General features: G+C 39.3%; 1 long non-coding RNA gene across 2 annotated transcripts in view; it reads left to right on the top strand.

The window, feature by feature from the left end:
• The first annotated feature begins 1,483 nt into the window (after positions 1 to 1,483).
• LOC108945293 (uncharacterized) overlaps positions 1,484 to 14,361 on the top strand; it is a 160,189-nt gene continuing 147,311 nt past the window's right edge. The window contains exons 1-3 of one of the 2 annotated variants that reach the window (XR_011414788.1): positions 1,484 to 2,318; positions 11,449 to 11,946; positions 12,409 to 12,552. This is a non-coding gene — a long non-coding RNA (uncharacterized lncRNA). Of the gene's footprint in view, positions 2,319 to 11,448; positions 11,947 to 12,408; positions 12,572 to 14,361 lie in introns of those variants that run through there. The other variant, XR_011414789.1, reaches the window with a different exon arrangement.

Below are 14,361 nucleotides of genomic sequence, written 5' to 3' on the forward strand. Positions count from 1 at the left end.
TATTATCATAATGTCTGCTATCAATTCTTTTTAAAAATGTTTTTCATGAAATAATAGAAAGCCCTTCAACTAGAGCAATTGGTGACATGTGAATTGTATATCGGGACCAGTAAATCATAATTGTAATTTTGTTTTGTTATGCAAACTTAAGTGTGGTTTTTGTTAGATATAATATTCGGCAAAGGGTCAAATATACCTTCGTACTTTCGAAAATGGTCTAAGAATACTCCTCGGTATATTATTGAGTTATTTATACTCCTGCAGTCATACTTTGGATTCAAATATACCCCTCATTTAAACGGAGGGACACGTGTCATCGTCCTGTTGGCTAATTCTAAATATCTCTTAATTAATTAAAAATATCCATTAACCATACCCGAAAATTAATTTTCTAAAGCAATTTCTCTTTTATAAAAACTGAAAAAACTGAATTCTTTTTTACTAAAAACTGAAAAATAAACGAAAAAAAACCGATTTTTACAAAAAATAGCTTTAAAAAAAATTGAAAAATATTTTCTAAAACAATGTTTTTTTAAAAACTGAAAAAAAATAAACTAAAAAGCAATTTTCTGAAGGTCGTGTCGTTTTTGTGAATGGTAGGCTCATCGCAAATGCGACTCCTGTATCGCAAATGGGATGACTGTTAGGCTGGGAAGTTGTTCGCTTTTGTGAACTTCGCAATTGCGAACAAGATATCTGCAGCCGGATAAAAGTTGGAAAAATGGGGATTTGGCTCATTTCACATTATTTTTCAACCCTAAACTACATATAGGCGATTTTTGAAGAGGAATTTCTTCCTAAATTCATTGGTAAGAAACTTTAACTAGTTTTGAATTAATTTCAATTACTTTTTCATGAATTTAATCATCAAATATATGAATTTTAAGGTAGATAGGGTTTTGTGTAGAATTTAGAGATTTTGTAAAATTGAGATTTAGACTTCGAATTAAGGTCAGATTTCGAAATAAATCACATATCCAGGCTCGGGGTGAATGGGTAATCGGGATTTTGGTCTAAATCTCAAATGTTGACAGGTTGGGCTTGTGTTGACTTTTTGTTGACCTTTTTAATTATGATCAAAATTAAACATTTTTCATTCGTGGGTAGTTTCTAAAGTTTGTTTTGGATTGTTTGAATGATATTTTACTAGATTCGGTTGATTTGGAGGCTTATTCTAAAGGAAAAGCCGTAGTTGATTGTTGATTTGGTTACGGAAAGTGGTAAGTGTCGTGGTTAACCTTAACTTGAGGGAATTAGGACTTGATTGATCTATTTGCTACTTGATTTATGTGTGGGGGCGGCGTATATGCAAGGTGACGAGTGTATATGCGTTGTCATGGATTTGAGCATATGGGGTGGGATACTTAATTGTTTCTCTTCAATTACATCGTGCCTTCATTTATTCCACGTTACTACTTGCTACATGCCTTAATTGATACATGTCCTTACTTGTTTGGACCTCCGCCGTATAATATTTCTTTTCCTAAGAGGAGGGCATATCTAGGTCATCCATAACCACGGTCTACGGATCAAGGAGCTTGACTTTAGGATTAGACTGCATTTTTGGAAAAAGGTTAACATGGAATTTATTTCTTTTTTCGGTTAAAGGTGAATCCGTGAAGGAAGCAAACTTTTGACTTGTTATAAAAAAGAAAGAGTGCAGAAGATGTAGAAGTGAAAAAGTAACTCTGCAATTTGCGTTCTTTACTTTTAAGGCTTTGCACTGTGCCTGCCACAAATTTTATAATCACACTTCTCTTCTGATGTGTGAGTGTCACTTTATTTCAAGCCTTCAGGTAAGCTTTTAAACAACAATGAAGGCTAAAAATCTAGTGTACGCAAGAGAAATAGACCAATATATACACTTAAAATACGAATTTCCCGCATAACCATTGGGCCCGACCTTAGACTATGTAGTATTCTTTTTTGTACAAGGAACGGTTTTTCTGTAGAACTTTAATTCACTACTGTATTTTATATTGAATTGATTACTTGTCAGAATGCTGTATTTATGATGTGATGTTTTAAGAATGAGAGGTCAGCTTCTTAGCAGAGGAGGAAGTTTTAGTTGTTCTCTATTCTTTTGTTATTTGATAGATAAAGAAAGAAAATTAATTTATGCACCTAAATTACTGGATAAGCACAGTAATATAAAGAAGTCATCATTTGTAATCCTAAATCTGTTTTCGTTTCTTTCTGCCTTTTTCCAGTGAAGGCATCTGTAATGATGACGGAAGCAGACCCTGCGAGCTGACTGTTTCTTGACTTACAAGGCTGGGAAGACCACATAGAAAGAGAAGTCGAAAAACCTGGATGAGGTAAATTACCTTTTTATTTATACCATCTCAGGCAAAAATTGAGAAAAAAGGCAAGGATGTTAAATATTCTTTAATTGTATTATAATAACAACCACGTCTTCATATTATTTTTACAAGACCTGTTTCAATTGTTCTTCGATTTTCTATTGTAATTTATGATTTTCTATTGTAATTTATCTCAAATGGTATGGGGGTAGGGTATTTACATCTGCTCTCAGTCAAGAGACAGAAAAAGAAAAGGGTCTAATAATAGGCCAAATATTTTTGAGCTGCATTGTCATAACCGCACAATTAGTGCATTACTAAAAGTGAAAAAATCAATATAACTGTATATGGTCAAAATCGAGTTGGCCCTTCGTGTGATTAATCAAGATTGGAGCATGATGGACCGAGGTTCGTCATTATAATATCGAGCTGTGATGTAAAGTTGAGTTGTCAAGTTCGAGACCCAGAGACCGATCAATACCGAGATCGAGTCAATATCGAGCTCGAGAACCAGAAGTTCGATCTATATCGAGCTCGAGTCAATATCGAGCTCGAAAACCAGAAGTTCGATCTATATCGAGCTCGAGTCAATATCGAGCTCGAAAACCAGAAGTTCGATCTATATCGCGCTCGAGTCAATATCGAGCTCGAAACGTAGAGACCGACCAATACCGAGACCAGCCAAGATCGAGATCGAGCCAAGGGATAAAAGAGCCCTTATAGCCGCATTTGGGGAGAGAATCTCGGCGGAAATCAAGGAAAAACTAATTAATTAATCTATCATAGGATCCCCACTTTATATTTTTAATTATACCCAAAATGAGATTCCCCCACTATATTAAGAGCGGTCGTCATTTGTAAGAGGAGGGACATTCATACATTCTCACATTCAGAGATTATTGAGATTTATAGCATATAGTCTAAGATTATCCTTTTTTGGGCTTACGATATTGACTCGTCCTGTTCGTTTATCAGTCATTCTCTATTCAATTTGGGTTTATATTCATTCCTTTTTACAGTCATTATTTGATATATTTCTATTTATTTTTCAATTTGTATCAAGCTATACTACGTATCCTTAGAACTACGTATAAATTCAACTTTATCTGTTTTTTGGGGTAAACAGTTTGGCGCCCACTGTGGGGCTAAGGATAATAGTAGTTATTTGGTACGAATCTCTGTGAAACACATTATTTTATATTTGCTCTTGGAAGTGTCTTTGATTTCAGGTTAAAAACGACGAACTCCCAATGAATGGCCCTACCTATCGATAACGAAGTCGGCCTTCAAGATGAGAATAACAACCTGACGCCCGGGGATGAAAGGCCACTCGTCGACCCCGTTGGAACTCGAGCCATAGATCCAATTGACGTTAATTCACACGTGGACATCGAGGCGAACCAACATTCCGACCCTGAAAACAACATTCATGGTGGATCTCGATCTGCAGTTCGAAATACCCAAAATGCTGGAGAAGACGGGATCAACCTGCGTATGATTTTCGAAATGTTGCAAGCTCAACAAGTAGTGATAGCTCAGTTGCAGAGCCAAACCCAGGTACCGAGTAGGCTCTAGCCCGGTCCACCCCAAGAAGTCACCCACAAAACGGGGCCAGCTGTAGTAAGGTCAAATGAACAAGAATCGAGGACTAATCCCGAAATTATTAAAATGCTTGAGGAACTAACAAAACGAATAAAGTCAGGAGAAAGGAAGATTGAAGAAAACGACAAAAAAGTGGAAACTTATAACTCCAGGGTTGATCAGATCCAGGGGGCACCACCAATATTGAAGGGCTTGGATTCCAAAAAATTCGTACAAAAGCCTTACCCCTCGAGCGCGGCTCTAAAACCGATCCCCAAGAAGTTTCGCATGCCTGAAATTCCTAAATATAATGGAACGACTGACCCCAACGAAGATGTCACCTCTTACACATGTGCCATCAAAGGGAATGATCTAGAAGATGACGAGAGCGAATCCGTATTATTAAAGAAGTTTGGTGAAATGCTGTCAAAGGGAGAGATGATATGGTATCATAATTTACCGCATAACTCTATCGATTCTTTTGCTATGCTTGCAGATTCTTTCGTAAAAGCACATGCCGGAGCCATAAAGGTCGAAACCAGGAAGTCGGATCTTTTCAAGGTAAGACAAAAAGATAACATGATGCTAAGAGAGTTCGTATCTTATTTCAAATGGAACGAATGGATCTACCACCGGTCACGGACGATTGGGCGGTTAAAGCTTTCACCCAAGGACTGAACGAACGAAGCTCGATGGCTTCACGACAGTTGAAGCAAAACTTAATAGAATACCCTGCCACTACATGGGCCTATGCGCACAATTGGCATCAATCGAAAATCAGAGTCGAAGATGGCCAGTTTGGAGCCCCTTCAGAGTCTATTTATCCAGCCAGGAACCTCGAAAGAACCAAGAGAGACACCGATCGCAAGCCAGAGTCAAGCAAGGATCGATATCGGCCGTATAATAAAGATCGGAGGAGCAGCGGACCTGGTCGGAACTATGTGAGAAACGAGAGAAGAAATGATCAAGGTCGAAATGATCAGGGGTCATGACCAAAAACGACTTCATCAGGCCCATCAGGCCTAAAGAAACACCGAGGCTATCGGGCCTAACAATTGGAATGTAACTCACCTAAATGCGATACTACTGCTGAGGTACGACCCCCGTTCGTTTCTCTTTTTTATGCTTCAAAACTAACAATTATAGGTAATGAGGCGGCAACGGATCGTGCTAACTTAGAATAGATATTCCGTGTTAAATGTTGCGACATCAGTATCCAATGCTTCTCTATCTGATCAACCTAGAATACTGGGGGGCGTCATCCTTGGATATCAGCTGCAGCAAAGAAAATGATTCACGTTAAAAGGTCCTCGTGAAGACAATATTATTGTATGGGCCAAACGGTCAAATGAACCATGCTCGCGTAGATGGCCCAAGCCTTAAGCATAAAACATGGACGCATGTAAGATTATTTCACACAAAAATGAATAGAGGTCCCTCCAAGAATTTATTACATCCGATTTCTATGGATATATTTAGCCCAAGGGCAACTTTACTTCGAGTTCGGGATATCATTCTAACTCGACCACAAAGCCCAAGGGCTATCTTGATTCAAGTTTAAACCATTACTTCGAGTTCGAGCAACCATTCTCACTCGACTACAAAGCCCAAGGGCTACCTTACTATAGTTCGAGCAAGTCCTCACTCGACCTGAAAGCCTAAGGGCTACCTTATTTCGAGTTCGAGCAAACTCTCACTCGACTATAAAGCCTAAGAGCTACCCTAACTCGAGTTCGAGCAACAATTCTCACTCTGGGACTATCTATCGAGCCCGAGGGCTACCATTACTTTGAGTTCGAGCAACCATTCTCATTCGACTACAAAGCCCAAGGGATACCTTTTCTCGAGTTCGAGCAAGTCCTCACTCGACCTTAGAGCCTAAGGGATACCTTATTTCGAGTTCGAGCAAGTCCTCACTCGACCACTAAGCCTAAGGGCTACTCTTATTTCGAGTTCGAGCAAACCATCACTCGACTATAAAGCCTAAGGGCTACCCTAACTCGAGTTCGAGAAACCATTCTCACTCGGGGACTATCTATCGAGCCCAAGGGATACCATTACTTCGAGTTCGAGCAATCATTCTCACTCGACTACAAATCCTAAGGGCTACCTTATCTCGAGTTCGAGCAAGTCCTCACTCGACCTTAAAACCTAAGGGCTACCTTATTTTGAGTTCGAGCAAGTCCTCACTCGACCACTAAGCCTAAGGGCTACTCTTATTTCGAGTTCGAGCAAATCCTCACTCGACTATAAAGCCTAAGGGCTATCCTAACTAGAGTTCAAGCAACCATTCTCACTCGGGGACTATCTATCGAGTCCAAGGGCTACCATTACTTCGAGTTCGAGCAACCATTCTCACTCGACTATAGAGCCCAAGGGCTACCTTATCTCGAGTTCGAGCAAGTCCTCACTCGACCTTAAAGCCTAAGGCCTACCTTAGTTCGAGTTTGAGCAAGTCCTCACTCGACCATTAAGCCTAAGGGCTATTCTTATTTTGAGTTCGAGAAAATCCTCACTCGACTATAAAGCCTAAGGGCTACCCTAACTCGAGCTCGAGAAACCATTCTCACTCGGGGACTATCTATCGAGCCCAAGGGATACCATTACTTCGAGTTCGAGCAATCATTCTCACTCGACTACAAATCCCAAGGGCTACCTTATCTCGAGTTCGAGCAAGTCCTTACTTGACCTTAAAACCTAAGGGCTACCTTATTTTGAGTTCGAGCAAGTCCTCACTCGACCACTAAGCCTAAGGGCTACTCTTATTTCGAGTTCGAGCAAATCCTCACTCGACTATAAAGCCTAAGGGCTATCCTAACTCGAGTTCAAGCAACCATTCTCACTCGGGGACTATCTATCGAGCCCAAAGGCTACCATTACTTTGGGTTCGAGCAACTATTCTCACTTGACTACAAAGCCCAAAGGCTACCTTATCTCAAGTTCGAGAAAGTCCTCACTCGACCTTAAAGCCTAAGGGCTACCTTATTTCGAGTTCGAGCAAACTCTCACTCGACCATAAAGCCTAAGGGCTTTTTTTACTTCGAGTTCGGGTAAACTCTCACTCCACAATAAAGCCTAAGGGCTGTTTTTTACTTTGAGTTCGAGAAAACTCTCACTCGACTATAAAGCCTAAGGGCTGTTTTTTACTTCGAGTTCGAGCAAACTCTCACTCGACCATAAAGCCTAAGGGCTAATTTTTACTTCGAGTTCGAGCAAACTCTCACTCGACCATAAAGCCTAAGGGCTGTCTTTTACAATTTCACAGAAAAGGAAGAAAGTTTTTATACATGTCGAGAATCATTTACAAGGGCAGCATGGCCCGATTAAATTCCTTTACAAAAGACCAAAACGGTCTTATAAGATACACAAAAAATACTAAAGGACTTAGTCCTCTCCAAGAGAAACATCTTCGCCCTCGAGGCCCCCTTCACTTTAAGATCCGCTCGTACTCCCGGTATCATCATCACTGGGAAAAGCCAACACTCTGGTTTCTGCTTCAAGCTCCTTAGCTTTCTCGATCTCGGCTGTAAGATCGAAGCTACGGGGATTGATCTCTTCAAGAGTCTCCCTTCGAGACTGGCATCTAGCATGCTCGGCAACCCAGTTATCTTGAGCCTGAGCAGCCTCAGCAACCTCCTATGCTCGAACCTTAGCAACTTCGGCATCAAATCAATAAACGACCACCATTGCATCAGCATTGGCCATGGTTTTCTCAACCTCGGATGCCGCTGCAAGTTCTGTGGCCAGTTTCTCTCGATCAGAATTTGCTGAGCTCAGCCGAGACTGGAACTCCTCGATTTTCTTGGCTTCCACCAAGGCTTTCTCTTTCAAGCTTCGAAGTTGTGCCTCGGCTGAAGCCAGTTAAGTTCGGGTAGTCTTCTTTTATGAGGCGAGGCGGTCCATGTTCCTCTTCCATTCCTCGGCCTTCGACTTCACTACGTCCACTTCAACACGAAGCTTTCTGTTCACGTCAAACTTTTACTCGACCTGCAGGACCGAACTGTTATCCATCACTTCCGAGTCAATATCGTTAAATTCAAAGATTCTTTTTACCTGCTCGGCCAGCTCAGTTTGTTCTTTCCGAGATTCTTCTAGCTGAGCCCAAAGTCCTTTTACTTCTCCCTCTCTCTGATCACTGAGAAGCATGAAGGCATCTCTCTCCTCAGTAAGCCTTTAAACTTCGGCTTCGTACCGGTTCAGCTCCCCTCGGGATTGGAAAAATGCCTCGTGATGAAGCATAGAAGCCTACAAAAATAAAAAGAAGGGATCATATAAGGAAATAAAATCACAAGTATGAAAATTGGCAAAGAAAGTATGAACTTACCCAATTCAGGGCCTATTGGGCTTCGTTGAAAAGGCAAGGCGCTCCCACCTCGCTCGAGATCTTCTTCAAAGCCTCCAAGTCACTCGGACCAGTGACATCTTCTAGCCCAATGAAATAACCACGGAAATGATCCTCCTCCCTATGGGCTCCTTCCTTGTGACCAGTCTCCACATCTTGAGCGTCACGTATCATCGACTGGGAAAATGAAGGAAAAGAGGGGGAATCCCCGATCTCTATTGCCCTGAGTAGGTCTTTTTGGGCGCCGCCTCCGTCTTGGGGAGCCTCAAACTCAGTTCGCACACCGGCATCCATAGCTTCTTCAACGGTCTCTTTGCCCCGAGGTAAAACATCCTCGGTCCCTCTCAGCTTGGGGACTTGGGTCAAAGTCTCCTCCTCGACCTCATCAAGCCTGGACGGAGCAGTATCAACTCCCATCGATACCCAAGTATTTTGAGTATCGGTGCTAGCCCGTGCACGGGCCACCATCCCGGAATCACTTTCTTCTTCTTCTTCTTCTTCTTCTTCACCCCTTAGACTCAGGACCAACTCCATTGTAAAAAGGATTACATTCACTTTGGGTTTATGGGCCGCCCTCTTCTTGGGTTTTTGGCCCTCGGAGTCCGAGGCCCTTTTTCTCTTAATCACCTTCTCCGATTTTGATATAGGCGGTAAATCTTCTTCATTACCTAATGGGGGTCTCATAACCGCATCTTTTCCGAGACCTACAAAGAAAAAAAAAGAGTAACTAAAACTTATGCCTGAAAATCTGCTCAAACGGTAAGCAAATCGGTGAGCCAAGAAGAAGGTTTACCATGAGTACGAGCCTCCCACCGGCCCTTTGATAAATCGTGCCATGCGCGCTCGGCGTATGTTGACGTCGAAATTAGGCTCTTGACCCAGCTCTCAAGATGGGGAACTGCACCCAACATCCAAGCAACGGCTGCGTCAAGAATAACACCGATAAGAAAAGATGAAGAAGTAAAAACAACAAAAGCTAAAAACGGGATCACACTTACGGTTCATATTTCATTTCTCGGGGAATGGTATACTTTTAGCCGGGATTAGGTCTGAAGTCTTCACTCGAACGAACCGGCTCATCCAACCCCGATCTTTGTCTTCATCTATGCTCGAGGTGAACGCCTTGGTAGCCCGACGTTGAAGCTTTATCAGCCCACCTCGATAAAGCCGAGAACTATATAATCTTACGAGATGGTCGAGGGTAAAGGGAAGCCCGTTGATTTTGCTCACAAAGAAACAAAGCAGTATCACAATCCTCCAGAAAGAAGGGTAAATTTGACCGAGGGTCACCTGGTACTTCTTGCAAAAATCGATGATGACTGAATCGAGGGGACCCAACGTGAAAGGATAAGTGTAAACACTCAGGTACCCTTCCACGTGGGTAGTGATCGCCTCCTCCGGTGCCCGTATCACAACCTCTTTATTTTCCCAATTGCAGTATTTTTTCACCAGGTCAAGAAGACTTTTTGGTACCGAGCATATATATCTCGATACCGGATCGCATCGACCAGTAACTAATGAGGTTTTATCGACTTTAAAATCGGAATCAGTAACGCACCCCCCGCGAACAAGTTCTTCAAGGCGTGGCTCCACCACTCGCCGGCCGGCCGAGATGAGGAAGCAGCCTCTTTCTGCGGAATAGTTTTAGATATCTTTGCCATCAAATTTTTTATGCACAAAGAAGAAGGGAGAGTGAAGTATTTAGTGTTTTGAGAAGAACAAGTGAAGAAATTCTAAAACATGGAAATAGAGAGCTTTGGGGAAGACAAAGAACTGTGAAGATTGGAATGGAAAGAGATTTGAAAGTAAAAGTTTGAAATAATGAAGAAGGGGGCTATTTATAGATTTCATAGTGACGGTTCAAAATTGGCAGTGATCGACCATCGACTGACGCGCATTTAATGCCTTGGTAACTGGACCGACGGGACGTTTGTCACATATGTCACTATCGGGCTCGCCGCAGACGTCGGTATTCGTCTAGTCGGAGGTTGAAAAATCATATCATTTCTCGCCACCTTCTTTCCGAGAAACGAGGGGACTATCTGTATACGGTCAAAACCGAGTTGGACCTTCGTGTGATTAATCAAGATTGGAGCATGATGGACCGAGGTTCGTCATTATAATATCGAGTTGTTATGTGAAGTTGGGTTGTCAAGTTCGAGACCCAGAGACCGATCAATACCAAGATCGAGTCAAGATCGAGATCGAGCCAAGAGACCGATCAATATCGAGCTCGAGCCAAATATCGAGCTCGAGACCCAAAAGTTCGATCTATATCGAGCTCAAGTCAATATTGAGCTCGAAACCCAAAGACCGACCAATACCAAGACCAGCCAAGATCGAGATCGAGCCAAGGGTCAAAAGAGCCGTTATAGCCGCATTTGGGGGAGAGAATCTCGGCAAAAATCAAGGAAAAACTAATTAATTAATCTATCATAGGATCCCCACTATGTATTTTTAATTATACCCAAAATGGGACTCCCACACTATATTAAGAGCGGTCGTCATTTGTAAGAGGGGGGACATTCATACATTCTCACATTAAGAGATTATTGATATTTATAGCATATAGTCGAAGATTATCCTTTTTTGGGCTTACGATATTGACTCATCTTGTTCGTTTATTAGTCATTCTCTATTCAATTTGGATTTGTATTCATTCCTTTTTACAGTCATTATTCGATATATTTCTACTTATTTTTCCAATTTGTATTAAGTTATACTACGTATCCTTAGAACTACGTATAAATTCAACTCTATCCGTTTTTCGGGTAAACAATAACAAATAGAAACATAACCTATTAAGCAACTGTCACGCAAAGACTGACTTCTTTTAGCACTGATGGATAACATCGCGACCAAGTTCTGGCTTAAAATGAAATATCATTAAGCTTATCCTGTTTAACTGAAGAAATGCCTAAAAGCTATGCATTCCACACTTAAGCTGCTCCTTTGACATTCAGTTTTGCAAACTCTCATTTTTGGCAGTGATTTCTACATTTGGTTGGCCTATAAGCCACAGATTCAATGGTAACATAATAGATCTTCCAGTATTTCTCAGTATTAAAAGAAATTCGCATTGGCCTGTTGGCTCCTTCAGAATTTAGTATGCCCCATCTTTTCAATGCTGCAAAATAAATTGAATTCCACTTTAGCAAGATTATTCTCTTCGATATATAGAAGGAGCATTAGCTTTATCATCTTCTTTTGATGAAATGGCAGGAAAGCTCATCCGACGAGGGTGAAGAAGCTGCTGAGAGGCCAAATATGAGTTCCCTTTCAGAAGATACATAATGTTGTTGAACACGCACATGAGCAGATTTACCAGAGTTCATATCTCTCTCAACTGCAAAATATTATGTATTCTAAGACTATTGCAGGACTCCACAGCTCAATTACTTGGCCCGATAACTTTGGTAGAAAAATTATTTCTCTTGTTCGTTTATCAACTCTGCACTTCTTATTTAAATATCTTGTTAGCTGTACTTTAGCTACTCTACAGTAATGTGACTCATCATGAGAATCATTTGATTCAGGTAGTTTGCAATATCTAATGTACATACGCTAAATTCTACATTCAGGTTTCGTAATTTCAACTACTTTCTTATGCCTTTTCAGGTAATTTATTTTTTCAAACAATTAAGTATGAATGGCAAAGAAGTTTTGTCAATTGCTTATCCGTCGTTGATAGGAACTCAACAAAAGGCATCCCAAGATAACGTATCGCCAGCCATTTTACTAAGAATAGACTACTAGAAACAAATGAATGGTACATGACCAGTACTTCTTTGAACTCAATAGATACAAGAAAAGAATAGTAGAATAAGAAAGCAAGAGGAACCAATCTTTAAGACACAAGTTGACCGTATGAAAATCTGGAGGACATGTAGTATCACTTGGAATCCCAGATTATTATTGGGCTCTGGTAAAATGGAAAAATATTTGTCCTAAGCAACTTAGCTGAAGGAAGTCACTTTTAAAAAATGAACAAAGCCAACAGGATTATTGGCTATTTGAGTGAGATGTAAAATTATTGTGTTGCCTCTGTCATCTATGTTATAACAAGAAAAATGTTCACATTTTCGACTTATACTCTTTCCTTTGAACATGTTACCATTGTTAAAAAATTTATTCTCTGGCCCAGTTACTTGTTCTTAAAATATATATCTTTCCTTACCTCAGGTTGCTAAAGATCAGTTATGTGGAGGAGGCGTGAGGGAAATAGTGAATCATGTTAAATATTTTTATATTCAACATCTCCCAATGTCGTCGAGTCATTTGTAATCTGATACATATCAATTGTGTTGTCTAAAAATATTGTAGACATTTATGCCCTAATCTAGATGTTGTAGTACATATAAACAGGATTGCTCGCCAATTATGGCCAACCTGTTGCAAATAGCCCTCGAAGGCATAAATTTATCACCAAAAATACTAAATAGTCTTTGGCCCGGGCATACCCTCACTAGTATGAGAAAGAGAAGGAAAGAAAAAAATAGTAAAAGTAAGCAAAGATAAAGAAGTGAAAAAAGACTTAGGAAATTAATTGTGGGAGCAATGGGAAATAACATTTGAATTGATATAGGAAATAGGTAAATTACATGAGAGAAATTATCAGGAGACAAAGCAATAAGAAAAGGGATAAGGAAACGAAGGGTAGATAAACAAGGAAAATGACAAAAGAGAAAGGAACTTCAAAAATGTCAAGGTAAGGAGAATATTAAATTAAAATCTTTTCTTTTCCTTTTTTTTATTTCGAAAATTAGATTTAAGTATCTTACGTTTTTATCTTTTTATGAAAGTAAGTAAAATAACACTTTCTTATAGATTTATTAAATTCTTTAAACGATAAAAATAAAATTATTAAAAATCTTGAGAAAATAATTAAGACGAGAGCTTCCAAAATTAAGCATCAACCACTATAGATCATGAGAAAATAACTAATATGGGAGAGTCAAAATTATGACTCAAAATGCATCGAACTTTGAGGTAAACTATACACCACCGATAATCCTTGACCTGACCATTTATTAATTAAAAATGATTTATGAATGAAAGAATGTGATTAAATCAGTTGCCTTCAATTTATATCTAGAATATTCAGGTATCAAAACAGGACCATGGCGCTAATTTGATCGCACGAAGCGCGAACAAGTAAAAGTGTGTGTCTAAATATATATATATATTAAAAGAATAAAGTTTGCTTTGTGATTAAGTCAAATACCAAGCTATTAATAATTTATTTGACAATATTATTACCGCGCGAGCGCGAACAAATTAACTAGTTTATTTGCATAAAAGAAAAGAAAAAAACAAAATGACCACGTAATTTGCTTTATGTACTATATTTTGAACCAAATAATAAATGTAATTGCTATATTCACTTTACCTTGCTTGCCGAATCCTCATTCGCAACTGCCACGCAAAAAGACAGCTAAAAAGTTGAAGATCACCATTTAGCCCCCAAATAAGAGCACAATAATCAACAAAATACAGCGAAAAATTGAACAAAACTAGCTCGGTAAAATCTACCGAGCTAGTTTTCGTTCAAACTTGCTTAATTTAATTTTAAGAAAAAATCACTATACAACCTGAACTATTCTAAAATCCAACCATTTAACCAATACTCGACCCGTCCCACATCTTCTTTGCTCTATATAAATTGTAGTTAAAGAAAGTTTTTGTACTTTTGGACAGTGATTTATATTATTGGATTAGTTCCCATCTCAAAAATTATGTTATACCAAATTTAAAAATTAAATGAACTACTTATGAAAAAAATTGAACACTGCTATAAGAAGAGCAAGACAAACTTCTGAAAGTCAACATTCAGATTATGAACACACATGAAAAAAATCAAATCAATTTAACCATTCTATTATAACTCAGGTTATGCTTCAACTACGTAGTATTATAGTTCTTCAATTATTTATAATTTATATGAGATTCTAATTTATTTTTTAAATTTGTTGCCATTAGGCTTTAAATCAAGTGCAAGGGAACTGGAAAATTCCATGATATATATAAATCACTGTCGTAAAATTCCAATGATACCAATCAATACTTTTTAAAGTTCGTTTAACTTTAACAACACTCCTTGTAAAGTCTTCTCAAAAGATTTGCATATTTTATTTT

This window comes from Nicotiana tomentosiformis, chromosome 3 (genome assembly GCF_000390325.3).
Source record: "Nicotiana tomentosiformis chromosome 3, ASM39032v3, whole genome shotgun sequence".
NCBI classification, from domain to species: Eukaryota; Viridiplantae; Streptophyta; class Magnoliopsida; order Solanales; family Solanaceae; genus Nicotiana; species Nicotiana tomentosiformis.